The sequence below is a fragment of the Oxyura jamaicensis genome, chromosome 11, assembly GCF_011077185.1.
Source record: "Oxyura jamaicensis isolate SHBP4307 breed ruddy duck chromosome 11, BPBGC_Ojam_1.0, whole genome shotgun sequence".
Taxonomy (NCBI): domain Eukaryota; kingdom Metazoa; phylum Chordata; class Aves; order Anseriformes; family Anatidae; genus Oxyura; species Oxyura jamaicensis.
This window is the reverse complement of record NC_048903.1, coordinates 16,691,551-16,719,175: the sequence shown is the minus strand read 5'-3', so window position 1 is coordinate 16,719,175 and position 27,625 is coordinate 16,691,551. Positions and strand designations below refer to the sequence as shown.

The 27,625-nt window shown below is 43.9% G+C and overlaps 1 long non-coding RNA gene across 3 annotated transcripts in view; it reads left to right on the top strand.

Annotated features, from left to right (window-relative positions):
- The window catches only part of LOC118172961, a 59,460-nt gene extending 39,390 nt beyond the window's left edge, over positions 1–20,070 (top strand). For 2 of the 3 annotated variants that reach the window (XR_004753941.1, XR_004753942.1), the window contains 2 exons: positions 17,968–18,072; positions 18,454–20,070. This is a non-coding gene — a long non-coding RNA (uncharacterized LOC118172961). Of the gene's footprint in view, positions 1–14,456; positions 15,993–16,434; positions 16,993–17,967; positions 18,073–18,453 lie in introns of those variants that run through there. The other variant, XR_004753940.1, reaches the window with a different exon arrangement.
- The last annotated feature ends 7,555 nt before the right edge of the window (positions 20,071–27,625 follow it).

Here is a 27,625-nt window from a genome sequence, read left to right as displayed (position 1 = left end):
CACGTCTTCCTGCATGTTGGTTCCTCTTCTTAATCCATTTCCTAAATTAAAAAACTCTAGCCACTGTGACCTGGGCTGTGTCAGTCTGAGAAATATTTGGGACCAAAACTCCTTAGCTCCCATGGTCTTGGGAGGTCAACAGCCTCTCCTTGTTACAGCGACAACGTGGTGGTGAACTTCTGCAGGACTACAGCAACCACAAGATGTGTCGCTGAGGTTGGTGGTGAAGTCGGGAATTTGAGGGTCATTTTGCACAATAGGGTATGCTGGCATAAAGCTGCCTGGAACATCTGGTACAAATCTTGCCCTAAATTTATCATCGGAATTCAGAGCAGGAACTCCAGACTGAGCTCATCCTTCTTATTTTTAAGCAATTCACACATAGTTATTCTAGGACACTTGCTCTAAATGCACCTCTGAGTCCCAGGGAAAAGTGGGGTTCCTCAGGACCTGTACAGGGGATTCAGCCCTGACCCAGAATATCTCTAATTCCTCAAGAGCAATATGTTACAACAGCTGCCTAAAAATTGTTCCAGACTAGATAAAAACACAGATTAGGCAATTAAGCTGGCAAAATACCTGCAGTTATGAAGAAATTTAACAATTGTTGAGTTGGGGGCTCTTTGTGCTTTTTTCCCTATTTTTTAAAAATTATTATTATTATCAGAATGGATTAGCTCTACATACTCTTATCTTATTTGCAAGCTGATGAATTATAGATAGTAATTGGATAATCTCTCAATTATCCCTAGTGACTTAATTATCATCATTAACTGCATTTATTTCACTAATTTGGAGGATTTCTTTGGGGGTTTCATTCTCCAGGCCTATTAGTTTGACTGATAATGGGGAATACTGGCAATACTAAGGCAGAATTCTACAGTTATTTAAAAAATAATGGGTCATTTCTTACAAAACATAAGAAAAAAGAAAATCCCATTCTATTTCAGGGATATGTCTAAAATCAGAACTTTCAGCTATTGCTCGGTACATTTCCGATTATGTAAATTACAAAGTTTCATCTGTATTGCATTGAGTTTCTGAATTTGCAGTGAAATTTGTGTTATACTACAGCAAGAAATGGCTATTGTAAATTGAAAGTCAATGCAAACGGCAAACATAATGCCTGTAGGAGAGAGTGTCACAATCTGAAATTTAGGAGGTAATGCAACTTCTTTGTCTGACTGGTGCACTTACATTTGAGCATAATTAAAAAGCCCTGGAAGTGAAAGTAATTCCTGCAGCTTTATACCAGGAGATGGATCTCCCAACTAATGAACAGATCTCATCTACGTCTCATCCATGTAGTCTCCATAGCGATGACAAGCGCAGGGGGCTTTGAGCCCAGTCTTGCTGTTGTTGAGTTACCCAGGATGGCTTGGGCTTGGTATCCAGTGCTGCTAACCTTAATATTTAGGTACACATGTGACAGCTGAGCCAGCACTGGCAAACAATCAATGACATTTCCTATTTCTTTCCACCCCAATTTTTCTTTTTTTTTTTTTTTTTTTTTTTAATGAGCCCGAAGCAGAAGAATATAAATGTTGGAAATTGCTTTGCATTAGTTGATTATCTCTGGCTAAGTTGAGAGCATTTGGCCTCGCTTATTTGAAATAATTTAACAGGAGAACCCCATGGAGGGTGGTAATTTACAGGGAATAGTCTCAATTGTGATATGTACATATTGTGAGGAAAGGGTGGGGGAACTGCCCAATATATTTAGATAAATCTTTGAACTGCTGCTTGTTATTCCAGGCCATATCTTGTTTCAGCAGATCAAATGCTGTTAAAATCACCAACACTCTCACATTAGAAACAAAATCATTCAATGCACTTTGTCTAGTCAGAGCCATGCAACCTAAATTTTCAACGTAGCCTACAAATGAATTGAAATGTGCTATATATGCATATGTATTTGCACAGCTTATGTGAGGTGCTCTGTCATAGGTGTGGAGGGCTGCTCTTTCCCTGCAAGTTCTCCAGGTAATTTCCTGATGCACTCTCTTCATGCTGCCCCGTGCTGTTGGTCACTGTTCCGCCACCTGCCATCCCCAGCGCCACCAGCTGCCTTTGCTGTCTGCTCCTGCAGCCCTGCAGGAGAGGCATGGTGGGTTACAAGGACTTGCTACCGATGCAGCTTTTGATTACCTGAAGGATTATCTTGAGTTTCGGTTATTTTTCTTTTAAATTATAATCGTTGAAGTGTTATGCTATTTCAAGAACCAGATACCCATTTTATGCCTAAATATTGCCTTTTGGATATGACACAGGAGGGGAATACTCACACTTCTGCCAATAGCATTCTCATATGCAAGTAATTGCTTTTCCCGGGGTTATTTATTTAGACTACTATTTGATACCAGACTGCAATTTTGTTGTCTTCAGTACATGTAAGACTATTTTTTTTCTGTTAATTGTCCTTTGAATTCTATTCTTTCACTCAAACTAGAGCCAGAAGACCAAGACCAGTCATAGATCAAATGGCAATATCTGCTGTAAACCCATGTAAGCCAATGGATTATTAAAGCAGAGAATCTGGGTTCAAATATATTAGAGAAGGAGAGAAATAAATCTTACCTGCGCTGAGAGACTGCATTAGCTTATTGTGCTTGTAAGACTTTGAAAAAAACTAATATAGATTCCTGTAGTGGATGAGCACAGGGAGCTCCATCATTTCCTATGCGCATTTGGCAAGCCCAACCACTACAAAGTCAAGCTTCTTTGTGCTTTTATTTTTCTGCCTTACTAGGCGGTGAGTTTGTTCACATGGAAGTTAACTTGTTAAACCATGCTTCATCTCAAAGTGAAGGGAGCTCAAAGGAAACCAGCCTGATTTCAATGTGGAACAGTGATGTAAAAATTTAATGTAGTTTAGCTAGTGGGCTTTTAAATCAAATCTCTGTTTAACACCCTTCCTGAGTGTCCCCTGAATAGATAGGGGACAAATGTAGACAAAACTTGCTGTATTTTCTCTCATTCAATAGAAAACACAAGGCATGAGGTATGAAATGAGGCTGAATTTTAGCTGGGGGCACTAGGAGATGCCCACCCATGCTGCAGCTCATCATTTCAGCTCATTTCAATGTTTCCAGAGCAAAATTTTCCCCATAGGCAGACCTGCAGATATCCCTGCTCAGTCTCCTGACACCCAGCTTCTCACTCAGACCTGGAGCAATTTGATAAGGTGAGAAGCTCAGCTCTCCGCTAAGATGCTTCTGGCTTTTCCCATTGCAGAGAAAAGCCTGAAGGCATGAAGTGGGGATATCTGGGAGGCTCAAAAGCCAGATAGCAAAATAAACCTTTTGCCTCCAATATTAACACTCGAAGCCTTTTCTCACGATACTGAGGAACGAGGGTGGTGTCATGATTTGCGGGGAGACCTGAGCACTTGTGATTAACCGTGCTGCTCATCCCTAGAGAAGGAGGCACTGAATCCCATAAGGTTTAGTAGCCTCAGTGGGAAATCAGAGGCAGAAAGCAGGAGGAACAAGGATAGCATATTCCAGCCATTTCCTTGCTGTTGCTGCTACATGGGGTTACAGCACTGGAGGATTGTATTTAAATCCCCAAAAAGGTTTTCAATTTAAAAAATAAAAAAATAAAAATATTCAGGTTTTGTAAAGTTCAGCCTTCAGTGTAATCTTCCAGTGACTTAGAAATGTAATTATAAAGCCAATTGACAGCGCCCTTTAAAATATGTCATGTAGGAAAATTAATTTTAGGATTTTTTTTTCTAATTTCACTGTCACATCTTGGGCAAGAGCAAAGCTTCTGAAAACGCAGAGAACATCTGCCATAGGGAGGGGAAATAGTGGGGCAATGACACGCAGTCCCCTTGTGTTCCTCTCTTTCTGCACCTCACTTTAAGATGGTACTGGATCAGGGTGTTCTGTCTTCCCAGGCCTTGCAGCCAGCACGGACCGTGGAGTGGGACTAACCTGCTCCGTTTATCACACCAGAGAGGCAGTGTCTAGGTGACAGCACACAAGCCCTTTGGGATGAGGGGTGGAGGCAGGGATGTGCAGGTTTCCTGCGTGCTCCTCCCTGCAGCCTCGCCTGCTTCCTGTGACCCAAGCACAGCCTGAATTAAGTTGCTGCAATGCAAGTTGCACAAACACAGACTAATATAATTTGTCACAATTAGGGGTTGATTGGATGTTTTCATTCAGGGTGATCCGGGCCAAACTGTTACAAATGACCTCTTCGCCACAGAGCACAGAAGGGCTTTGCGGGGAATATCTGCTATAAATACTGGGAAATGTTCACCGGGTCATGGCTGGGAGCCCTCTCCCCCACCCTGGTGAGTGTCCTAAAATATATGTCCCCTTCAAATCTCTCACAGCAGCAGACACTGTCCCTGCCCACACAGGCAGCCCCTCAGCCCTTCCTCCCCTTCTCACAGCTGGGGAAAGCCACCAATCCCCAAAGCACGTGTCCAGGCTGCCGCAGCACGTGGGGCCACCAAAGCTCAGGAAAGAACAAGGAAATGGAGCTGGAGGCAGGGCTAGGTGCTGCAAAACATAGCTAAGCTTTCAGGTTGCTTTTTTTTGGCAGCCAGGGCAGGAAGCATCTCTCTCACCTTGGCACTCTGCATCACGCACAAAACAAGTGCTGATAATGACGGGATGACCGCTCGGCTTTCCTCCACTTGCAAACAGTTGGTGGTAATGATGTTCATTATGCATTCAATAGGCTATTTTACAATATGAAGTCATTTAGAAAAGGATAATTAGTCCACAGCTTGCTTTTCATTTTATTTAATTTTCTTTACTTCTGTCTGGAAAAAAAAAAAAAAATGTATGTAGGGATGATGTTATTTTTGCAGCAAGCAAAATGGAGCCGTTTGATTTATGCTCACTCACAAGAGATATTGTGAAAATGGTGCCTTGTTTTTTGCTGAATGATTTCTTGCAACTGAGCATCCAAAAGTGCATTTTAATCTCAACGTATGCTTTGCTATTGTATCAAATTATGAAAAGCAGGCAGGGGAGGCTGCTCAGTGAAGAATCTTCTTTTCCATTAATTTGGATGTGTTAAGTGTACTATCAGAAGCCAAAAATATTCTTGTAAAAATAAGACTCTGCAATGGGGTTTCTTGCTAGGGCATCAGTCAGCTTCCAGTGTTGATAAAATTAAACAGGGGTGAAAGAGTAATATCTCTAGTTAACAGCTTGTTTGGTTGTGTCTGTTCATTTGATCCTATGGGGCAAGAATCTTACAGACCTACCAGAGCAGAAGATTTGGGGCTCTGAATCCTTTCTTGCACTCCCAAATTCCTTTTGCTTCTGTTACAACAGCCCAAAACAGAGCAGTCCCTGTTAAAAAGGCATTCAGGCACAAACCGACTTTTCAGTGAGCCAGCCCGTGAAATGACAATCATTATGCTCCAGGATGATATAAATATATTAACTTACATATTGGCAGCTGCAGTGCAATGAGCTGATTGCCCAGGGAAGATGCTTCGTTATGTTGTCCTGCCTTTGGGGAATAATGCATGCACCCCGGCTGCATCACGCAGGGCACCATCTGGTCCCATCCCCAGAGATGTTGCTGCTCCCCGCATTGCTGCAGCCCCCATTTGGAGCCAGAGCCCCCTGCATCGGGGTCTTCACCCCCTTTTTGTGGGATGTGCTTCACGGCCAGGCAGTGGAGGGCTCTGAAGGCAACTGGAGCCGATGGGTTTTCTATTTCTGTTTAAAGGAAATGAAATTTGTATGTTTGGGAAAAGATAACTGGAACTGCTTTGATGCACGGAATCGCTTTCAGGTGACTGACCTATTTATTGAGAGCCCAAATGTGATTTTAGATAAGTAGTCCCTTGAGTCTCTGGCCAACCACCACATTAGGAGCTTCCTAAAGGTGATGTCTCCTGTACAGTTAGAGTCAATAAGGCATGAAAGAAATAAGATGTGAAACACTGTAATGTATGAAATACGAATTACACAGCAGCCTTGGATTACAGCAAGTCCAGCCGAAACGCCTGGTTCTCCCCTTTACTTTTATTTCAATTAATATTCCTCAAGCAACAGCAAAGATCGATTTGAAGTAGAGAGCACAGAGAGTCATGGGAGCTTCATTAGCATGCAAATCTGAGTGAATTCATTAGCCCTGCAACTGATGCTGATGCTCCTGGAAACTAGTAAAAGAGTAAAGTCTGCAGAAGTAAATCAGGCCGTGCTAATGAGCCTGTTAATAAAGCTTTTGTAAGCCTTTTCCAGAGCCAAAGTGACAAAGCACACTGTCAACATTAAACCTCTGGTACTGTGCCTTAGATGAGGGACACTTTTTTTTTTTTCTTTAGTGCTGGGGAAGAAAGCAGAGAACTGTAGCGAAGGTAGAGAATGAAACAAAAGCAATTAAAATATTTCCTCATCAGAGATAAAAGTGTGGTTGCAGAAAAGAGACAGCATGACAAATGCAAGTGTGCAAATAAGATCCATTTGACTGAAATTATATTTTAAAGAAAAACAGGAGACCAAATTTTTCATAATGGGCCTTTCACCTTCCGGCTGTATGTTCTCATTTTCCCTGCACCTTATTAGGCATAATTTCAGGACTGCATTTTGTCTCATCTCCTGCTAATCACGCAGCAATGTTTACAGCACGAATGCGGTGCCATTGCAGCACCTCCTTGCCATGCAGGTGCTTTGTGTTAAAAAACATTGCTTCTGGCCAGCTCTGAGGCTCTGCCACCTTCATTACAGGCTCTGAGAAGAGCCACCGGGGGCTGCCTCTGGTTGTGGCCCCACCTGTGAGATATGCTGAGCTGGGGACAATCTGAGGGGCTCCGACAGACCCAGACCTCTAAATTAGGGGCTGCATGGTGCAGGGAAGGGCTGGGGCCCAACTGGTTCCATGGCTGCTGGTACAGAAGGGAAGGGAATCGGACAGCTATGAACAGAACATGGTCTCAGGACAGTGCTCGGCTTTCTTCTGATAGAAGCAGCACCCAGGAGGGGAGCTCTTTGTCATTAATGGCCTGAAAAATGCATTTCAGTCCATACAGTGTGATGTGCACCCCTTCCCTTGCTGGTTTTAGACCCTCGTGGTCACAGCTGTGGTTTGGATATGTAACATAGTCGGCTATGTTTAATCTGAAGATCTAAGCTTCACCTCTGTACCAAAGCATCTCCTCCTCTACCTCCCATTTTGCAACAGCTTCAGGCCAGGCTAAGTTAAAGATCTCTTTTCCCTGTGATCACACCAAGGCTGTAAGTTCTCCAGGTGGGAAAGACATCGTAGTGCCCCAGCCAGGGGACCTCCCATGACCGGCCAGGCACCGAACGATGTGAGCAGCCACCTCCCCCTCGCCCTTGCATCAGCTTCACGTGGAGTCAACATTTGCAGCACACAAAAAGGCTGCTGGTTCACTGGGCTCTGAGGCAGAGATAAGCAGGAGGCTGGTTAGAAATCTACGTGGTTTCTTTTTGCAGCAACCTCTTTGTGTAAAAGAGCTTGATACAGGGGGGAACCGCTTGCTGCTTTCTCATCAAGTGGGAGAAGAAGTGCTTTTATACGCAGACTGATGGAAAACTACTGGAATGCTTTTCAGTTTCCCTTTCTAACCTTTAGAGCTTTCTGGTGCCTTAAAGGGAACAAAACATCAGTCTGGAAAAAGGGGGAAAATATATCAAAATGTATTTGGAGATAATGGCAAGTAATACAATAGACAATGCAGCTGGGCAATAAAAAGAGAGGCAAGGGGAAGGCATCGAAAATACCGCAAGAAAGTGGAAGGAAAAAAAAATATGGCAGGGAGGAAAGGTAAAAGGAATGAAATTAAGAAAAAAAAAAAAAAAAAAGCACTTGCATAATGGGGTGACAAAGGACAAAGAGGGAAGGAAGGAAAGAGAGCAAGAATGGTGGAAGAAAAATGACAAGGAGGCACGCAGTGAATGATGGAGCAGGGTCACGGGCAGGCACGAGCAGAGAGGAGAAACGAGGTGGAAAGGAAGTGAAGGGAAGTGTGGAGTAGCGGTGATGCTGCTGACCTGTTTGTCTTTTAGCTGCAGAGTGGTAGCAAGTGTTTGCGTTAATAATGCTAATGTTTGGTTACCTGAGGGGAGATGGAGCGGGACAGCCGGTGTCGGGATGCTGTTTGATCAGCACCACAGGCTGAGCTGTGCTGAGCATCTTGCACAGCCTCCTCAGACCCAAGGGGAGGGAAGGCACTGCAAGGTAAAGGATGCCAAGGTCTGGGGTAAGACCCACTGGGCTGGCAACAGACCTGGGGCTTGCACTTCTTCCTTCGGTGCTTATCACTTGCCCACCTGCCAGAAGGTATCTGGCTTATTGCCCTTCACCTCCTGGTGACTGAATTTGATTCGGTATAACATAGGAGATCTTTCTGCCCTGATTTCACACACAAGTTCACCCAGGTAGCTCGTCCTGCCTGTAATCTCATAAGCACAGTGTCATAACGCTTGCGCTCAGCCACATTTCTCATAGCCTGCTGCATTTTTACATTGCACAGCAATTGCAGCCCTCCGTGTGCCACATTTTAGGTGCAATCTCACTGGTGCCTTACATACCAACTGCACCATCTGTTTTGATTCCTCTTTCTTTTGTATTACATCACAGCATCATGTTTTCTTTCTTTTTTTTTTTTATTTTTCTTTTTGCTGCAGCTGCAAAAGCTTTGGGAACGTTCCTATAATAACTCCCTACAGCTTGGTTTTGCAGATATTTGGGCTCTTTCATTCTTAGCTGCCAAATTACATTTGGTTATCAACATGCATTATATCTGCTGTCAATTAGCTGTTATCTAACACCGTGAAATGACTTAACTCCTTCAGTGTGTTGTGAGATCTGTCCCCGACCAGCACACCGCTCAGCTTGCATCAGCTTGCAAAGATCCAGGAAATTTTGTCACATTTATTTTTTTACTAGCACTCATTACAGCTAAAGGTCAGTTGTGTTTCCATTGTAAGCCTAGGGATAACAGCATGATCTGGCAAACTCTTTCTCGTGTAAAGTTAACAGGACTATTTGCATAAAAATCCTTACTCGAGGAGTAATTTGCAGGATCACACCTTTAAAACCCTAGCCTTAGGAGTAAGGCAAAAGCTGGAACCTAGAACAGCAATCTTCCAAAGCTGTATTTTATCAGAGAAAACGATGAAAATTTAATGAGGAGAAAAAAGATACTTAATGGCTGTAGGTAGTGTAATTTCAGCCATAAAAATGGGATCATCTTGTAAGGCACCGTGCTGTGGCCTTTCAAATCAATGCTAACACTGATAACAGCCTCAGTGGTAGGAGGGTGAAGATCTACAAGCTGTCGAGCAGAAGTCCCAGCGTGGTGGCATGTGGCAGGTCCGTAACTCAGCCTGATGGACTGCTTAGGTGAGTGACTGGGGCTTCGTCCTCCACAAAATCTGTGCTTGGCTGCAAAGTCTTTACATGATTGTCTTTCACAAACAGATGCAGTGAAATTCAACTAAAATGTGTGATGGCCTTGGAACCAGGGCCAAAGCTCCTTGCATCTCAGGAGGGTTTTCATCTGCTCTCACAGCAAACACTTCAAGTGTTTCACCAGCTCAGTTGTTTATAATTCAGGAGAGTCCCTGGGCTCAAAGCTGCTAGCCTTGAAGATCTGATTACATTTTAAAATATGTTCTAAAGTTGAAGCTGTGGGACAATTAAGTGAAGTTAGGTAGGCCAAACAACAAAAAAGGAATCCAGAAAGTTCTTTAGTAAGTCTTGGGTGAATATTTCCACATACTTTCTTGAACAGCCCAAGTGACACATTCTAGACTTCATATCCCGGGTTACACCTGAGAAAGGCAGCAGCACTTTCCATCCACAGATGGATTTGGCCCTTGGAGAGGAAATATTAGTCCTGGACAAAAGCACTGCTTTATTTTCCCAGTGTACCAAAATTAGAGAACCCCCTAGTGCTAAATAATTTTGTTCTGCCTCGCTGTGAAAATTCCCAGTGTTCAATAGCCCTCCACAAGTTCTCATTTTATCCCTGTAGTGCAGTGCTCCTGTGGTTATATGTCAGCTGCAGCAGTGGTAAACATGTACACACTACTCATTTAAGAGCTTTTAAAAGACTTCTTACTGTGCCCAGAAATTACACCTGTGCTTTCTTACTTACCCATGCTGTTGCCTTTGTTTCTCAGGCTATATTAAGCCTTTTTTTTTCCTCCCCTTTGAAAGAGTGGGAGAGTATAAACATCTTTAAGTTCTGGCTTTCTCTCCACCAAACAAGTTGTGCAGAGGGACAGAGCCAGTGGATCTGAACAGAGGGAAAAAGGAGGGCTGCGGTGCAATAGGGCTGGCAAAAGATGTCTGCCCCTCCTGAAGACACTTGACTTTTCAGGAGCTCCGTGCTGCTGGCTGAAATCCTTGGCAGCTGCAGTGTTTGACTTCCCCAAGACAGAGACCTGTGATATTCCAACTGTGCCTTCTATATCTAGAGATGATGGAGAGAGACAGAGCACAGGGCACTCTGAGGAGCTGCAGTGTATATGCAAGGGTGCAATGAGGCATTGACCTCTAATGAACTTTTCCATCATAGGGCAATCTTTTAATGTTAAAGATGATTAGTTAGGAACAAGAATGAGAGGAGATGTGGTAAGTAGCATAAAATGCCATATCTGAAAGATTGTTCGATCTGTTTCCATTACGCTGAATGGAATAATGGAACTGAAATGGAGGTTCTGCTAACAGCACTGGTCAAATTCTCTATTGGTCTCATTTGTCCAGGATTTTATGTGGGAACTCTAACAGAAACAAAAAGCCCCCCCCCCAAAAAAAAAAAAAAAAAAAAATCAATTTATATTAAAATATCTCCAATAAGATAATTGTACTTGGGATGATGTGAAGTTGATCTGTGAAGCTCTCTAATGTATGACTAAAAAAATAAACCAAAGGCTCTTAAAGTAAAGCAGTGGTGTAGGACAAATGTGGCACCTCTTCTCTTATAGTGACTCAAATGCTAATAGTGAATTTTCACTTCCCCATCAGATCCTGAGCACATGAATACATTTTTCTTCATGCTGCCACTAAGGCTCACACATGGCTGTTCTCTATAACCCTAGCTGGATTCTCTCTATAACCCTACCTGGATCCTCATAAGATCCCTCAAGACAAAAATACATTATTAATTGAATAAATGGTCCTATTTTTTCCAGCACTGCTAGGATATTTGGTTCAGAGCATGATTTAACATACTTCGGGCAGGAAAATTCATGACTGAACTTTAAAATTCACTGAGTTGATCTGATCCAGCCCATCCCAGTAGCTCTCCTGTAAGAGAGGCTTCCTTGGGCTTTACTGTTAAACATTTGCTTATGTGCCTTTGTCAAGAACCTACTCCAATACAATTAAAAAATAATAAAGCTCTTGCTCTGTATTTCACAAATATTAGAATCATGCCTTGAAAACAGCTGCAATAATTATGTTTACTTGTTAATAAATGCCTTCTGAACCCCAACTTCATTTACTGCAGCTTTTGAATCTCTGACTGCTCATGTTGGGAGTTATCAGCACATCTCCACTCGAGCTCAGATCCTGCTTCTCCACGCTGCAAGTGAAATTATCTCTGTATGTCTGCACCCATAAAGTGAAGTGCACTTGTGCTTCCAACTTCCACAGAGTGTCAGACAGTTAGTTGTGGTACTGCTCCTATTAACGCCTGCAATTAGCACTGACAAAAGTGCTATTCCGCGGCTCCCTGAAACTGCTCTTCTTTGATTGGTATTTTAGAAAATCCCAGTGCAGTATAATATCTCCCTGGTAGTTGTGTTTCAACAGAACAGTGAAGTTACTGAGGCATGACAGTGCTATTTTTTTCTAAACCTATACTGAACATCCTTAATCAAGCTTTGCTTTTTTAAAAATAATGGGTCTAATTCTCTTTAGGCGTACGGTGTATTCATGCTTGTGTAAGTCCATCAGGCCATATCCTCAGCTCCTGTAAGTTGGCAGAGCTGGTTTGATTCACTTAAATTCCAGGAAGATTGGTAATAGTTGAAGATTTGGGCTGCTAATTTCCAAGCTATTCCTGATATATTCCAGTTTGAGAAGATAATGTGTCCCAAGTTTTGTTTTTTCTATGTGTGTGTGTTTTGTTTTGTTCTGGTTTTGTCATTAGATCCATTAAAATAATTCCACACTCTCTACCTCATTTACATCAAGCATTGCACAAAATACATCCAAGCTACTGTTTGTGGTTTTTTGTTTGTTTGTTTGTTTTTATGCTTGTTTGTTTATTTCTGGGGTGTTGAGCTCTCTCCATTCCTGTTGATCCTGATATAAAGCTCTAAAAAGCTCACACACCCAGCAGCTCCTGGAAGCATCAACACATCTCCCTAAAGGACCATTAGGAGAGCCAGGCCAATTTTTTGTTTTGTGTTCATTTTTTTCGTTTGTTTTGTATGTTTTGTTGTAGTTTTCTAAATTAGATATCGTCTGCCAATCTGGAGACATATGATGACATGCAGCCATGACTAGATTATTATGTCTGGAGATCTTCCAGAAGGAACACATGTAGATGCTTCAGCATATCTCTGCCACAGCCCAACAGTGACAGCATCCTCACCCTCTTCCCTTACAGGGTCCTGAAATGAAGTAGTTGTGTTTTGTTTTTCTCTTTTCCTCCATTTATTCCTGTGTTCAGTAATCATACATCTGCTGGTAGCAGCCAGAATCTATGGCTCTGGGGATAGCAACAGGCAGGTAACAAAAGTGAAGAGGACAGAGTCAGCTTGTTCATTCTTGGTGTTGTCAAATTTGTCTTTAGTAGGATCCTGGTCAATCTGAAATGCAAGAAAGATGTGAACCAAGAAAGAAATGTGTTGAAGGGCTGCTGGTTGCAAGTCTGTTCCCAGGATCAGAGAGCACATATTTATACTGGTGGTGCAGTAGCTTGTCTCATATTAGACTGACGTTTAAATTAGGTACAGACTTGGTGATAACTCTGGTTCCACCTGGGACTTGAGTGCAGTGCAGGGCAAAAAAATAATGATGTCTGTAGCAGTAGATAGAGATGTTTTTACTAACTTTGGTACAGCAATGGGTAAAACATTACACAGGCTGACAGATGTGAGATTTTGTTGGCTTCAGATGCAAGAATAAGGAAAACAAGACTTGAAATGAACTTCTTTTGATACAAGCTGCCAGGCAGGAAGCTTCCAAACACCTGTAAAATCACTATGTGATTCCCACTGGTGGCTGCACCCGGTACTTCAACATAGAGATATGAACTGTGGCAACTGAGCTGTAGCTCTTCAATAAGCTTTTGATAAACTTGGATTTTTACAGATCATGAATTTACAGTGTACAAGCTTTTTCAGAAGTAAAGTGCCTAAATGATGGTCTTGTATTCAGAGACATAACTTGTGATCTTATTGTACCATGCTGGCCATACATTCCTGCAAAAAGTACCTAGATACCAGCCAATATATTTTGGGGACTTCCACATAATGATCTTCCATAGAGGGAATCACTTCAGCACTCTGACTCTCTGAAAGCTGTAAAATCGGTTGCCACAAAATGCTTCATTCTTCCCAGTTGTGCTTTGATGTCTTCATTGTCCAGAGCCTCCAGAAACAGGATATTTCCCTGATTCAATTAAAACACACTCAGCTTTCTAAACTCTTCATTTCTTTATTGTGTTTGGGGCTTGGCTGCACAAGTCAGAAGAATTTCATGTCATCCCTTTTGGAGGACATACCCTGGCATTTCAAATGTCTCCCTTCCTGTAGGATTATTGCCATCATTTATCATCCGGTATAGGCTGTACATTTGATGGTATGAATCCTTGCTCCTGACCCTGCCAATGACATTAATAGAGAGAACACCACACTTTTGTGCAATTGTTTCCTCTCGAATGCTATTCAGCCTCTGATAATGATTCGGATGAGTAAATCGGCACAATTTTGTGGAGGGCTGGACTTCTGCCAGTTGTGACTTGCTGATTTTTCAAGCATTTACAATACTGATGTTTCTCTCCCCCAGCACTAAGCCTTTCCCAGGATGACTCCAGCCCTGGAGAGGACAGCTGAGTCCCTGCTGACACACGCACCCGGCCATTCCCCCCCTTTGGGGACAGTATGAGAGAGATAGGGGTTCAAACCAACACCTATTAACTATGGAAAAGCTGACACAGCATCCTCCCTCCATCCTCTTCCCAAAGCTTTTGTTTCCCCATAATGCTAAGAGATGGTTTTGATATTATTTTCAATTTTGATGTGGTTGCTAACCTACATAAGAGCAGGACCAACTACGACTGTAAACTCATGACCACTTTTTAGTTAGCTTCAGCTTGATTCAGGTATTACATCCTGAGGTGTAAATTAGAACTGAGTTACACTGAAATAAAACTAGCTTATGTTGGGGGTGGGGCAGGGGGGAAAGGCTCAGATAGGTCTAAATTGCCCTGCTGCTCACCAAAGTGCTCATCAGTGTTCCTTTCCAGGAGGGCAGGAATTCTCCAGGGCATTAACTGTTTTCTGTTGTGAATAGGATATATTTGCTGAAATTTGGTGGATTTCAATATGCTGGTTCATGAAATCAAGTGCAGAAGGACAGTGCCCTCCCTCTGCCCACAGTACATGATGATTGAACTCATAGAAATAAGAGTTCTTGAAAAACGCATGGTGAATCTACATAATTAAAAATCTTTCCTGCTGGGGGTTAATGATTTGGGTAGATTAACTTGATCATGTAATGTGAAATGTCGAAATCAAGAGTGTGCATCCTGAATACTGGTGCAGCTCTGCAATGGGAGACAATTCTAAGTAAATAACCAGAGAAAGTATTTTGCAATTAAATTAAAGATGTTTCCAAACTACTGTACTTTGCTATAAAAAACCATCATCTTGAAAAGTCAAGTTTCATTTATTTTAATTAGTGCTGTCATGAAGTATTCCATTTGGCACACACTGACTAACAAGCCCTTTTCCAGACACCAATTTGAAATGTGTGTGTCAGAAAAATGATCGCTGCCTCTTCATGTAGTGTCTTCTGGGCCAGTCTTCAGGTACCTGGGATCAGCCTCACCCCACCCAGGTCATTGCAGCACTGTGATTGGAATCAGGTGGAAACAGAGGCTTTCTTCCCCTGGATTTGCCTCCTGAGAGGTGATGGAAAGGCTGCTGACATCAGTCAGAGGATTTCTGCTGTCTTCAAAAAAAAGCCAGGCTGAAAGCTGTGTGCACCAGGCTGAATCTCCACTCCCCATCACCGTTCTCACACTCGAGTTATTTAACAGGAGAGGGATTGGTATCAAATAGATGGGAAGCCAAAGTGGTCTTGATCCTCCTCGGAGACTTAGTGTTGAATTGCATTAAATATAAGCAGAGAAGCTTTTTTATTATTAATGGGATAGAAAATCAGAACCATCAAGGAAAATTATATAACTTCTATTAAGATTGATGAGTTGAGGCTAAGTCCATGTATTTGCAACAAGAACGTTCTCTGCAACTCCTGGAAAAGTGCTTCTTCAGGGAAGACCTCACCTGGAAATAATGCCAGGGGAAATGCCATAAACCCCTCCTGGGGCAGCATCCCAGCGTGGTGGGCAGTTGGGTGGGCAATGGCCAAATATCTGCAGGCACCAGGCTGCCATGGGGGTGGTCTGCACCAGGGTGGGCAATGTGGGGCTGCCAGGAGTCGACCTCCCTCGTGGTTTTTTGCTTAAATTCCCCTCTCTGTTGTCTGACTTGTTTTCATATCTGCCAAGTATTGCAGTTCCTTCTGCATGTCCAATGAGGGGATTATTTTGCAGGCTTAAATCTCACTCCTAAAAAAAAAAAAAAAAAAAAAAAGTTCACTGATAAATACCTGTTGTCTACATGGGGAGGCTGGTAAGGAATAAGCCAAAGCATTAGTGTGAAGGGCACTGTCAATTCTGTAGCACTGCCTCTTATTTCACAGGGCTAACGTCACATCCAGAGTGCTCAAAGCAGTCTTTGTGCAGCACAAGGTATCCTCTGGGGAGCGGGTGAAGAGTAGCTATTCTGAGCTGCCCCCTTATTTAGGTAAGCCACATACATAAAATCTGATTATTCCCTTTTAATTTCATCCTATTGCTCGTAGCTAAAGCCCCTTGTTCCGCCTTAATTTATCCCTTCTCTCTGTTAACACCCTTCAAATATTTCCAGGCTCTTTCCCCTTCCTCACCGTTTAGCCACGCTTTAATCTCACCTATTTATTCATTCATCATAAATCAATCTCTCCTGCCCCCTAATCAGCTCAGCACCGCTGCTCTGCTCGGAGCTTCCTCTGGTTTGCACACTGCTGGTGAGCAGGACGGGGAGCCCAACAGCACCGTGCAGGATGGTGCTGAGCATCCACCCCCATGGTGCCTGCTCTCCCCTTAGTGCCCCTCCTTCACTCCTGTCACCTCTGAATGCAAAACCCAGGGTTGTTTTCTTCCTGCCAGCAGCCTCATGTATCTTTTCCCCATTACTGTCATTTCAGGAGGAATACAGGCATCGCAGAATGGCTTTGTCTGGATAATAATAATTTTAATTTCCTCATTCAGAAGCTCCTCTTATCTTCTACCTGCGCGTAACTGATTGAGCGATAAGGACATTCCCTCTTTCCTTCTCACCTTATAACAAGCACCAGCACATCTCTGCCAGTTTGAAACTCAGCAAGTGTGCACTCTGCACCTTCAAGTGGGTCCTAATCCAAACATTATATGGCTGAAAGCATTCGAGTGCTTAAAGGATGCTCAGCTTTTTCCCTGCTCCCCAGGGGTAACACACACAGATGTACTCGTCAGTAGGTCCCTCCCCTGAATCTTGTACAGCAGCAGCATGACCTCTAAATAGACTCCATCTACACGGACTCCCGCATCTGATTTCCTCTCCACTGTTAATCTGAGGTTTTTGTGAAAACTATTGCTGTTGGGTTGTCTTTGGCTGGTGTGATTCCCATGCTGAATGCTTCTAATGCTCTCAGTAACTTTCATCTTGGCACCCAAGAATCGGCTCTGTAGCCCCTTTATGCCAACTTACAAAATCATCCCTTCAGGTATGTCTGTATCTTTCTTCGTGTTGGCATTCAGTAGAGGTGATGGGTGGGCTGGTGCCCAGCGTAGGCACACAGGAGCAAACAGTGTCAGATTTGAAGCCCAGAGGTTTATTTTGCCAGCAGGTAGTGGGGAACGCATGGCTGGAGACAGGGGTACGTGTTGCAGGGACTGCTCTGAACAGAGCTTCAAGCACTCAACAGCCCACAGAGGTGGCAAGCTGGACTGGGTGATTGCTCTGGCCTCTCCTAGTCCTGTGTTTTTACCCTTTCCCATCTTGCTTTGCTTATATTTTGCCCCATTCCAACTCTCCCATACATTGGAGCTCACATCACGGTGGTGTTCCTGCCCAGGTGCTCCCTGCCCACTGCTTCCAGCACCAGCCCTCAAAGCCTTGTTAGCTCAGCTCCCTCCCTGCCCACCTCACTTTCCACTTAGTTTAATGGAGTGAAATTGCGATTAAGTCAGAAACAAATACTGCAGCTGACATTTCCTCAGTTTCTCACACAAATCTGAAAAATGGACAGGATCGGAGGCTCCTACCCTGCACTTAAAATGAGCTGTTTCTCCAGGTGTTAGTATCGCTGTCTTCTTCTGCGCCAGGGTTGCATGAGCTGATTTTGTTTTTTCCTCAGCAAAGACAGCCTGAACTATTCATGGCAATGTCAGAGATCAGAGGGAGAAGGAAAGAGCTAAAATGAGCAGGGAGCAGAACCGGGGCAGTGGGAAGGCTTGGCGATAAAAGAAATTGGTGAGATGACAGTGAGACGAGCTGTGATCTAAGCCCTCCCCATACCTTGTGTTTTTATATGTACACTCAAAACATATTTCAGGGATTGAGAGTGTTTTCTCCTTTCTGGAGATCTATTTTGTCATTACTTTAGCTGACAGCAGCTGGGAAGAATGAAACACTTCGGTTAGCCTCAAACACCTGGCTAAGTTTCCCTAGGTTGAAGCACAGTGATGTTTTATTACAGCTGACACCCATCGAGGCAAATGGACAAAAGTGAGCATTTTGATTTGGGATCCATGAAAGAAGGGGATAAATGAAGTGAATTTGGGCTCACTGGATGAAGGAAGGGGTAAGTAAATTTCACGAAGAGGTTTATCTTATCAACACCACTTGCTTTGAGGATGACACTTTTTACAAGCAATTCTGCAGCTTCTGCAAAGCTGTTGTGCCAGGGTCAGTGCTTGGTACCACCTCTCCCCCTGGGGTCTCACAATGCAGCCAAGGTCACAGGAAACTGGGGTTACGGGGGGGGAAAAGAAACCAAGAATCTGTCCATCACAAATGATTGAGCACTTGTGAGTCTGGCCCAAAAGGATTAAATTATGGTTTGTTTGCTCTGAGAAAGCACCACAACAAGTCATTGTCCCATCACGCTAACTAGCACACAGTGTCAGAAAGTCACCCTGAATATACTGTCCAAAGTTAAGAGAAATAAACCCTGTCCATTCAGCAGGTCCAACTCCAGCCCCTATTGCTCTAAATTATCTCAGAACATCCTTGTGAGGCATTGAGCCCCAGGAAAATATTACAAGGCAGCAGTGATCAGCCTCGATGGACAGGCACAACAGCACGATAACAGCCCTTCAGCCATCGAGGCGTCCTTAAAGGCATCGCTGGGCAGGGGATTTTTAAAGCAAGATGTGATGTGTTGGAGGCTGAACTCAGTTTTACAGCAGCAAAGCCCCTGCCATCAGAGGAGCAACCCCAGATTAACATCAGTGGGAATCAGCCCTGCAGCGCCAACAGGGAGCCACAATGGGGCTGGAGCAAGCATCTGTGTTGACTTGCTCATGTGAGGAGGAGCGGGAAGTGTTTGTGATGAAATGTGAAACTGTTTGAAATTCACAGTTTGTCACAGGCCATTGTGAATTCAAGAACAGGCCTTTTTTTCAAAGGATTTTTTTGTGATGGCATATTAAGAAAAAACAGGCCACTTTCTAGTAAAAATGGCGAGGGAAGCAAGCCTGCTCAGGAGCAATGCTTTGATAATATGAGCCCATTTTCCATGGCTTTGGCATTAAAAATACAGAGAAGTACACACTGTCCAAAATCTGCACAGAAAACAACCGTGTTGTCAAAGCTGTGAACAAAGAGAAATGGGAGAAAAGAGGAGAAACACATTCTTATCCTTCTTTAGGAGAACACTACCTAGATATTTGCTTGTGTTTGGGGTATCTCAGGAACTGGTCCACATCTCTGTGCACTGGGGGAGAAAAGTCCTGAGGGCTACACCCAGGTCACAGCAGGTTTCACTGCTCTGACCTAGCATTAAGCTGGTTAGTTTGTGTCAAAGAATTACACAGCTTTTCCTGTTCCCTCCTGTGGCATTAATAGCAGCAAAATCAAGTTGCCAGCAATCCCCACGCCTTGTGCATCCGAACCAACCCCACGTTGCTGTGCTACGGTGATTGGAGTATGGGGATTTCTGGGGGAGGATAAAGCAAAACCTTGCTTTGTTTGCCTGCTGTCCTAAATTTCACCCAAGTAGCTTTGCCTCAGCACTTTGAACTTTGCATAACTCTTTAAAATGATAATAGGAGGAAAAAATAAAAGGAAAAAAAAAAATGTGTTTTGTTGTTGTTGTTGTTCCAAAAGCAGGAGAGGGCCTTGCTGGAGCTTAACCCCTGAGCCCCCCGGGTAGTGCGGGGCAGGGGATGCGGGAGGCACAGGGGCACTCCTCGGGTCCGGCCGGTGTTTGCGTGACTTAACAGTGACATCCAGCGGTCACCGAGCTCCGCTGTCTTGTCCCGGCGCAAACCCAGGCAGACCTCGGAGCACCAAATAATCTCCAAATCATCCCGGTTTTTCCTCGGTTTCATAACCCCCACTTGTTTGCAGTATCGAGAATATTGTTCATAATTAAGCTGCGATAAATGTAAAAATAAATCAAAACCCTGTTAAACACTGAATCACAGAAACTTTTCCTTCTAGTGGTTATTGCCCTAAACAGAAAAATAAGCAGTTTTCATCTCAAGTTTAACATTGCAGACATATTTTCACATGATAATTTGGTTTTCAAAAAGTCTAACTGTGAAGTTTAATGATACCACATGAAGCAGCTTGTCAGTTCATATTTATATTCAAATCTGAGCCTTCACAGTTCCCAGTGTGTTTCTTTAGTATTTTGTTGAAGATATTCTGACAGTCTTTCTTAAAACTGTCTCTAGGAGAAGCAGCATGAAAACCTACAAGGAAACAAAAAGCTTCCTACACTTCTGGCTCGGGGTTTTGATGCTCGAGGAGGAGACTTCTATCTCCCACCCCCGCGTGAGGCTGAGGCTCGGAGGCTCAGACGCTTGGCTGCTGCAGCACAGCTCTTCTGGCTGTGCCTTTCATGTCCTACGAGCGACGGGCAAAGGACCGGAGGAGTCTCCTGAGGTTAAATAAATGGAAATTCGCAGCATGGGAAGCTGCAGCCACCAGTGCCTCTGAATCATCCCATAGAGGTGAGGTGCCAGGCCAGGGGCTCCCCTCTGCCCTTTCAGTCCCCCTGTCCTGGCTGCAAGCCCAGCTGGCTGTGCATAGGCAAAGGAAGTGGAATTTGGCTGCAGGTTTCCTCATGCACTGAGATGGATGCACTCTCCAGCCTCCTGCCTTCCAGGACCTGCTTTAGCACAGGTAGCAGAGCCTGAGCCATTACTCATCATCTGCTGCTCGGCGGTGAAGAATGGAGGTCACTTCCCTGCTGACAGGGCTCGGAGAGAGGAGGTCTTCCTCCTGCCCTCATCCTGGGTGGGGGCACGTCACCCAGCCCAGCCTGGCTGCTTTGTTTAAAGGATTTCTGTCTGCACAAAAGCCACACACACTCTGAATGGCTCTCCTGTTGCTCTTCAAACCCCTTCTCCTCCTCAGCTGGTGCAGAAGGAAAAGAGCTGGCTGGAGGTGGTGGATGTGCCAGATAGGACAGGGGCATCCCAATGCATGGCTGTGCGAGATGCCGGCAGAGGGATGGGAAGGAAAAAGCTGTGACTGAGCTCCCCTCTCAGACACAGATCCTCCTGCCTAGAGCCTCCACGTGAACCCCACGGCTTGTCAGGGAGCTCGGGAGCCTCCTTGGCCCACCCTACCCACAGAGGAGCTCACCACATGTCCCTCTGGTGCTAGCATCAGCCCCACTGCCAGGATCCAGATGTATTTCTTTGTAATATAAGTCATGGAGGGTCTAAAATGACTGCAGCTGCTATTGTATTAAAAAAGAAAAAAAAATGCCTGCTACCTCTGGGGTTTTTGACATTAGATGTTCTTTTCAGTCTCTCCTTAGCTGACAGCTGTGTTTCACATCTTGTGTCCACTGCAGAAACAAAAGCAACCTTTAATCCTGGTAAGCCAGCCTGAGCAACCTCCCTCGCATCCCCTCCTGGTCTGTGGGTGTTCGTTTGTCCTGGTTTTCCTCTTTGTCCATGACCTTGTGCAATCAATCCCTTTGCTCCCTCCTGCACTTTGCTGTGTAACAACAGGCTGGGACTCGCAGAGGTGCAGGCAGCAACACCATGGGCACCGCGCACAGGGGTCTGGTCCTCAACCCCCCCCTGCACCCCATGTCCTTGGGCCCACCAGTGCCGCCCACCCCTGGGCTGCACGAGCATAGCTGCCGCATCCTGCAGCCCCAAACACAGGTGTCACGCACTAATTCCTGATCAGCTTTTAATGATCCCAAACCCCTGCACTGACTCAGGCAACAGCTAAATTTATCCCAAGGTTAGGGTGACTCTGCTGTACCAAAATCTATTTAAAGTCAAAGCAAGCACCTCACAATAACAAGTTATTATACAACTCCAGAGACTAGGCAGCTTCCCATATTCTTTTTTTTTTAAGTAAAAGGTAACATATTTTCATATTTTGTGCGTGCTAATTGTTGGGAACGCTGTCAGATGGTTCAGCAAATTGAAAATGACAACATCAACCTGTTCAATCCATTAAAATCTCTCCAGGATCGTAAGGGACATTGTCAGCCAAGTAATGCTGGCATCCCCGTGGTAAAGCCATCTTGCTCCTTATTAATGACTGGCTTCACAAACGAGTAGAGTTTCTCATTGTGCACGGCTCCAGCACAATATCCAGGAGGGGCACAGGCACAAGGTCAGGAAACCCAGAGGTTAAAAGAGAAGACTTTCATCCCAGTGCAGACTTAATGAAGAGAATGGATGAATAAAATTTAAATAGGTCCCAGGCCACCCAGCCAAGATAAAAAGTTGGGAATAGCTTTCTCCTTGTCCAAGGATCAGTGCGGGAGTTTAGAGGGACTGTGGTGCCAAATCTGGATCAGCCTTTTAAATAAGAGAAGTAATAACCTTTTGAAAAACTCCTGAGTCATCTTTCGGAGAAGGTAAGGAAAACATCCACCCCAAGCCCACAGTTATTCAGTTGTGGGCAGTCCTCTTGGGGAGTCAGATGCTTAATACCTTGACCTGGACCTTAGCTTCTTTGTGCAGAAACACAAGCCAGCTCCAGTCCAAAGAGCCGTAGAGATAAGTTAGTGCAGTGCTATGCCCAAGCCAATATACCATGATATTTATTTCCACTAGTATTTATTACCTTGGCCGTGGTATTTCCCAAAAGCAGAAAGCAGCTGTGTAAAACTTCCAAACCAGAATTTCTGCCTAGCCGGGACTGAAGGCAGAGAAAACTTGCATCTGTTTTCATCCATCCTGACAGACACTTACAAAATCATTTTGGTTTTGAATACACTGCCACAAAGCTGTTATTTCATGGTTAGTTCATGTGAGCCTTTCAAGCCACCCAAAATCTGAGCAGAAGGGCCCTGGGATCCTGCCCAGCTCATGGTAAGCAAGGTCCAATTCTCCTCGAAGGATGGCAGCAGCAGCTGAATGTCACAGAACAAGTAGCAGATCATTGTCCTGGTATTGATTTATCTGTAGTACTAAAATAATAATTATTTTTACCTCCCTGGTATTTGCTGCACTCTTTCTCTAAGATGCTCTTGTGGGTATAAAAATCTATTGGGATGGATTGTTGATGGAGAGATAGCATTCATTTTAATTCATGGAATAATGGTTACAACACAGGAGAGGAACACAGGGTTGTTATTTAAGAGCAAAATTACCTTTGTTTTGTGGTTTAGGGCTGCGGAATGTGCCCCAGGAATTGCATTTTTTCTCCTTTAGTATCTCAGCCACTTCATGCTAGCAACTCACAAGCTAAGCTGCTGCTCTGGGAGCATCACAGACTATTAGTATTTCTTTATCTTTCATTTATGCCATCTTGTTTGCTCTCCTGGGTTGCTCTAAAGCAGGCTGACATTGCCAAAGAGATTTACTGTGTGTACTTTGTATACACTTTAATTAGGTCTCCATTCATGCCTCTCACCTGACACTTACATAAGAAATCACTCATAAACTACTAACATGGTACGGAAATCAATACGTGTCTTAAACGCACGGTGACTTTCAGGGAAATTAAGTGCCTCCAGTTACTCAGGTGGTGCCCACCTCTGCTCCATGACATGGAGACATATGGGTTTGCTTCGAGGGTTTTATTGCAGATGGGCTTGGTGTCTTTTGGTTAAACAGAGGCACGAGTGGCCCCACGTGCAGGGTCTCAGCTCAGCACATCCCACTCAGACTCAAAGCATGTAAAGACAAGGAGGTGTACAGAAATTAAAGCTTTGGCATGGGGTTGTTTCTTTTTGTCACTTCAATCTTGTTTTTATTAGATGTCCTGACAGTGCCAAGCGTCAGACATCAATGTCACTGGTGGCTGAAACATACCACGGTTATATTGCTGTCACTTCAATTTTTGCTTGTGTTTCTAATGGAAATCTAAATGATGAGGCATTTAACTTTCCTGCACCAACAACGTGAGGAGGAGAAGAGCACAACCACCTATAATAACAATTGGTGCTCTGGACATGGCCATTTTTGAGAGGGGATTTTCTTTTGACTGTTAGCTTATACAAAATTGTATGTGGGTTTTATGTGTGTGTGTTGGTTATTTTTCTTCCTGGGTGAGTAGGGCTTCCCATTTGCTGGGAAGATTACCTCCAGAGAGGAGGAGGGATTATTGCCTAATGCCTGCTTTCTTATTCTTCTTGAAAAATATATAAATATATGGCCTATCTAAACACATACTTGCAATAAATGACCCTACAGGAGTGTACCTGACAGCTATTTATTTATTTATTTAATACAGCAGGGGCCAACTTTGAGAGTGTAAATCCTAAAATCTGGAGAACTTTGGGAGATTCCCATTCTTACAGTTCAAAGGGAAGAAATCCCTTTGCACACAAGCACATCCCATAGATAATCTCATGCTGGAAATTAATTTGTAGGCAGTGTAATCATTCCATTAATAAGATTAATGCCAGGTACAGCTCTATAGATTATTGAAAAGACAAAGCAGCCTGATCCATGCAATTAGAATGAGATACCTGCATTAATTAGGACCCTCACCCGACAGTAATGGTTACATCAAACAGCTCAAGGAACTGAATCTCCTCTTCCAGTCTCATAATTCTTCCTGGTTTGTGCTGTCAATAGCTTTGTCAGTTTTCCTTTATCAAAGGCATTCAGGAAGAATAATAGTATTGTTCTGACATGCAAGTGTAAAATCCATCCTTTCTCCACTCTGGTTCTGATACAAGTGAAAATCTAATATTCAGCATCAGTTTTTGTGTTGGTCTGCTTGAAATACAGAACACTCCAGATGTGTGGTTGGTGTGATATAGGGCAGTACTAGCTAGCTCTCCTTGATCAGACTCTGACCACTTGTCCTCTTCAGCTGAAAGCAGAAACCACCAAGGCAAATTTCTGCACTTTTTCCTCCATTTGGTAAACAGAGGAGGTCAAATACCAACCAAGGCAGGAGACAGCATGCTTCCATAATCCAGAAGGTCTCCTGAGATATTATGAAGCAAAACCAAATAACGCACCATGCAAGCACAGGATGTTGGTCGGGCCCATGTCGTGCTGATCCTCAGAGCTTTATCCTGCAGCAGGGCATCCTGCCTGCCCCACAGCAGCCACCTGTTCCCCCACTTAGTGCCAATGCTCTGCAAAGGTCTGGATTCTGCTGATGCAGAGCCCAGTGCACAAGTATGGAAAAGACCTCTGGCAACCAGTCAGTGTTAGCTTGCTTGTGTACCTCCGGGACATGTCACCTTTTCTCCACGGAGTTTGCAGTCATGCACAAGTCTTTGTTTGCCCTAGTCTGTGACATTAATAGGAGGGTTTCTCTTGTGCAGCTAAGTTAAGCACCAGAGTGCCACGTCACCCTAACAACCATCCTTGGGAAAGGAAATCACTCTGTTCTGCTCTGTTGTACTCATTCCCAATTACAAGCCAAGTATCTCAGTCATGAATGTCAAAACAGATACTATCTGGTTAAATGATACAAGATAGGTGCAGTTAAGCCATAAGCTGTCATGCACCCAGAAGTGATTGGCAGGAAAGCTGTCTCCTGATGGTACAGGGGAATTAGCTTCATACTTAAGGTGAAGTGCTGTCTGCTTAGCAGAGCCCCTGTTGTTCCCCATTGGGAAAAATGCTGGCAGTGGTACTGCCACCACGCACTTTTTTCTCCTTTATTTTAAGAAAAATTACCATGCTTATGTATCTCTTTAAAAATGTGTTGGACCTTCTAACCTGCTGTGATTAATTTCCAAAAACCAAAGCTACATAAAGACATGCAATGGTTTTGTTTTTGTTTTTTTTTTTTTAATCTCTGCACCTCATTAAGCACCTTGTGTTCAAAATCACCAGTGCCTTTTAGGGGACTGGTGCCCTGGGTTGCCTTGAACAGCATAACCCACAAATGGTGCAATGCTCCTTCGATTCCCTCATGCACGGAGTTTTGGCCATTGGTGGCTATGCCCAGCTGTGAGATTAATGTGTCATTCTCGTTATGTCAGGATTACTGGCATGCTGTTCTGATCGTTTTGCTGAGCTACGGGAGCTGCTGGGCAGAGCTGGATCATCTCCAATAGAGAGGAAAGGAAGTATCGGGTGAGCTGGAGTCGGGGGCCTTTGCTTGAGATTTCACTGCTGAAGCCCTCAGAGTAACCTGCTTCATTTTTCCAGGTGCTGGATTCATTTCTGCCTTGTCCTCCTTTGAGAAGGAACACAGGCTTCAGGTCCTCATTCAGGAAAAAAAAAAGCCTTCACCATGATCCTCAGCTCAACTTTGTGCTCCAGAGTTTTCTTGAGTGATAATAAACCTAAAAGCATTTTCCAAACTTGGGCAGCTCTGAGCAAGGTGTTTCTGGACATGAGGTAGCTTCAGGACCAGAGAAAACCCTGTGAGTCCCACCAGCACGCAGGGGAGCACACTGATCACTTGGGAGGGGACCATGGAGCAGATGAGCCCAGGATTTGCAGGCTTAAGCACCGCTAACTGATTCCATTCACAAAGGCTGCAAAGGAGGGGATGTACTTTTTTTTAAGTACATTTTACATTTGCATTAACGTTTTTGAAATGTTCTCGCTCTGCATAAATTTGTCATGACTGAAGATTATGTTAAACATAAGCACAGCGAAATCGCACAGCCAGGCTTCCCTGTGCCTTGCACACTCCACCAGACTTGCTTGCTGCATGCACAAGGCAGGAGCCATTTCAGCCCGAGTCTGTGATCAGTGAACCAACCCTGAAAAGCAATTCCAGGCCTAAAAGGGGGAGATGCTCTCATTTCACTCCCATATCTACAGTTTTACTTCTTTCTCTTTTTTTCCCCTGGTGTTTTACTCCAATGGGGTTGTTTTTATTGCAAAGAATTATATTCTTGATAAAAGGAAATCTTGGGGCAGTCTGAAAGATATCTGAGGAAGTCTTGAATGTTGCCAGAAGGCCTGAGAAGGAACAATTTAGCTGGCAGATAAATTGGTGCAATAAGTGACCTGACATTTCTTTCTTGTTCGGCCATGTTGTACAGTGAAAATTGACAAAATCTCGTTCCAATTGAAAACATTTTATCCTGGTTGTGTAGATGGTTAATCCTGAAATCGACCCAGATTTTCCATCCCATAGCAGAAGAGCTCAGCTGTGGCTGTGTGCTCGTTATTCCCAGCTGGCTGGTGTTATTATTTGGCTACTCTCATTTTGGGCTATTGTTCTAGTTCACCTTAAACCAGCTGCATTAAAAACATCTTTGGGAATGGCAGTGGCACCATTTTCTGGGCAGTTGAGGACTCCAAAGCATGACAGCCAAATAGGCAGGTGGAGTCAATCTGCAGAAGTCAGCTCAAAATCAATAAGACGATACATTTCAGGTGAGAAGATGCTGAACAGTTATTTTAAAATGCCTTGGGATTAGACAAAATGTACTTCCTGTCCCGTTTATGTATAATAAGTCATTGGCACTTTCTGCATGATTGAATTTCATTTCCATCTGTGTTGTATACTAACATTCACCTGTACTTGTTTTTTTTCAGGGGGTGGGGTGGGTGTTTTTTTTCAGTCTGCAGTTGGTTTTGAAGGCTTTTAAAAATAAAACAATACCAGCAAAGAGAGGGAAACTGGAGCAAATAGTACCCTGGGTTGTGTGTCCTATTAAAGAGCTTTGCTTGTAAAGAGAACTGTCCTTTTGGGGAAGATGGACAAAATGCACCGTGCCAGAGGGAAGCCACAGAAGTTTGCTGTGGGATGTAGGTGCGCTGCAATCCTGCCAGCTC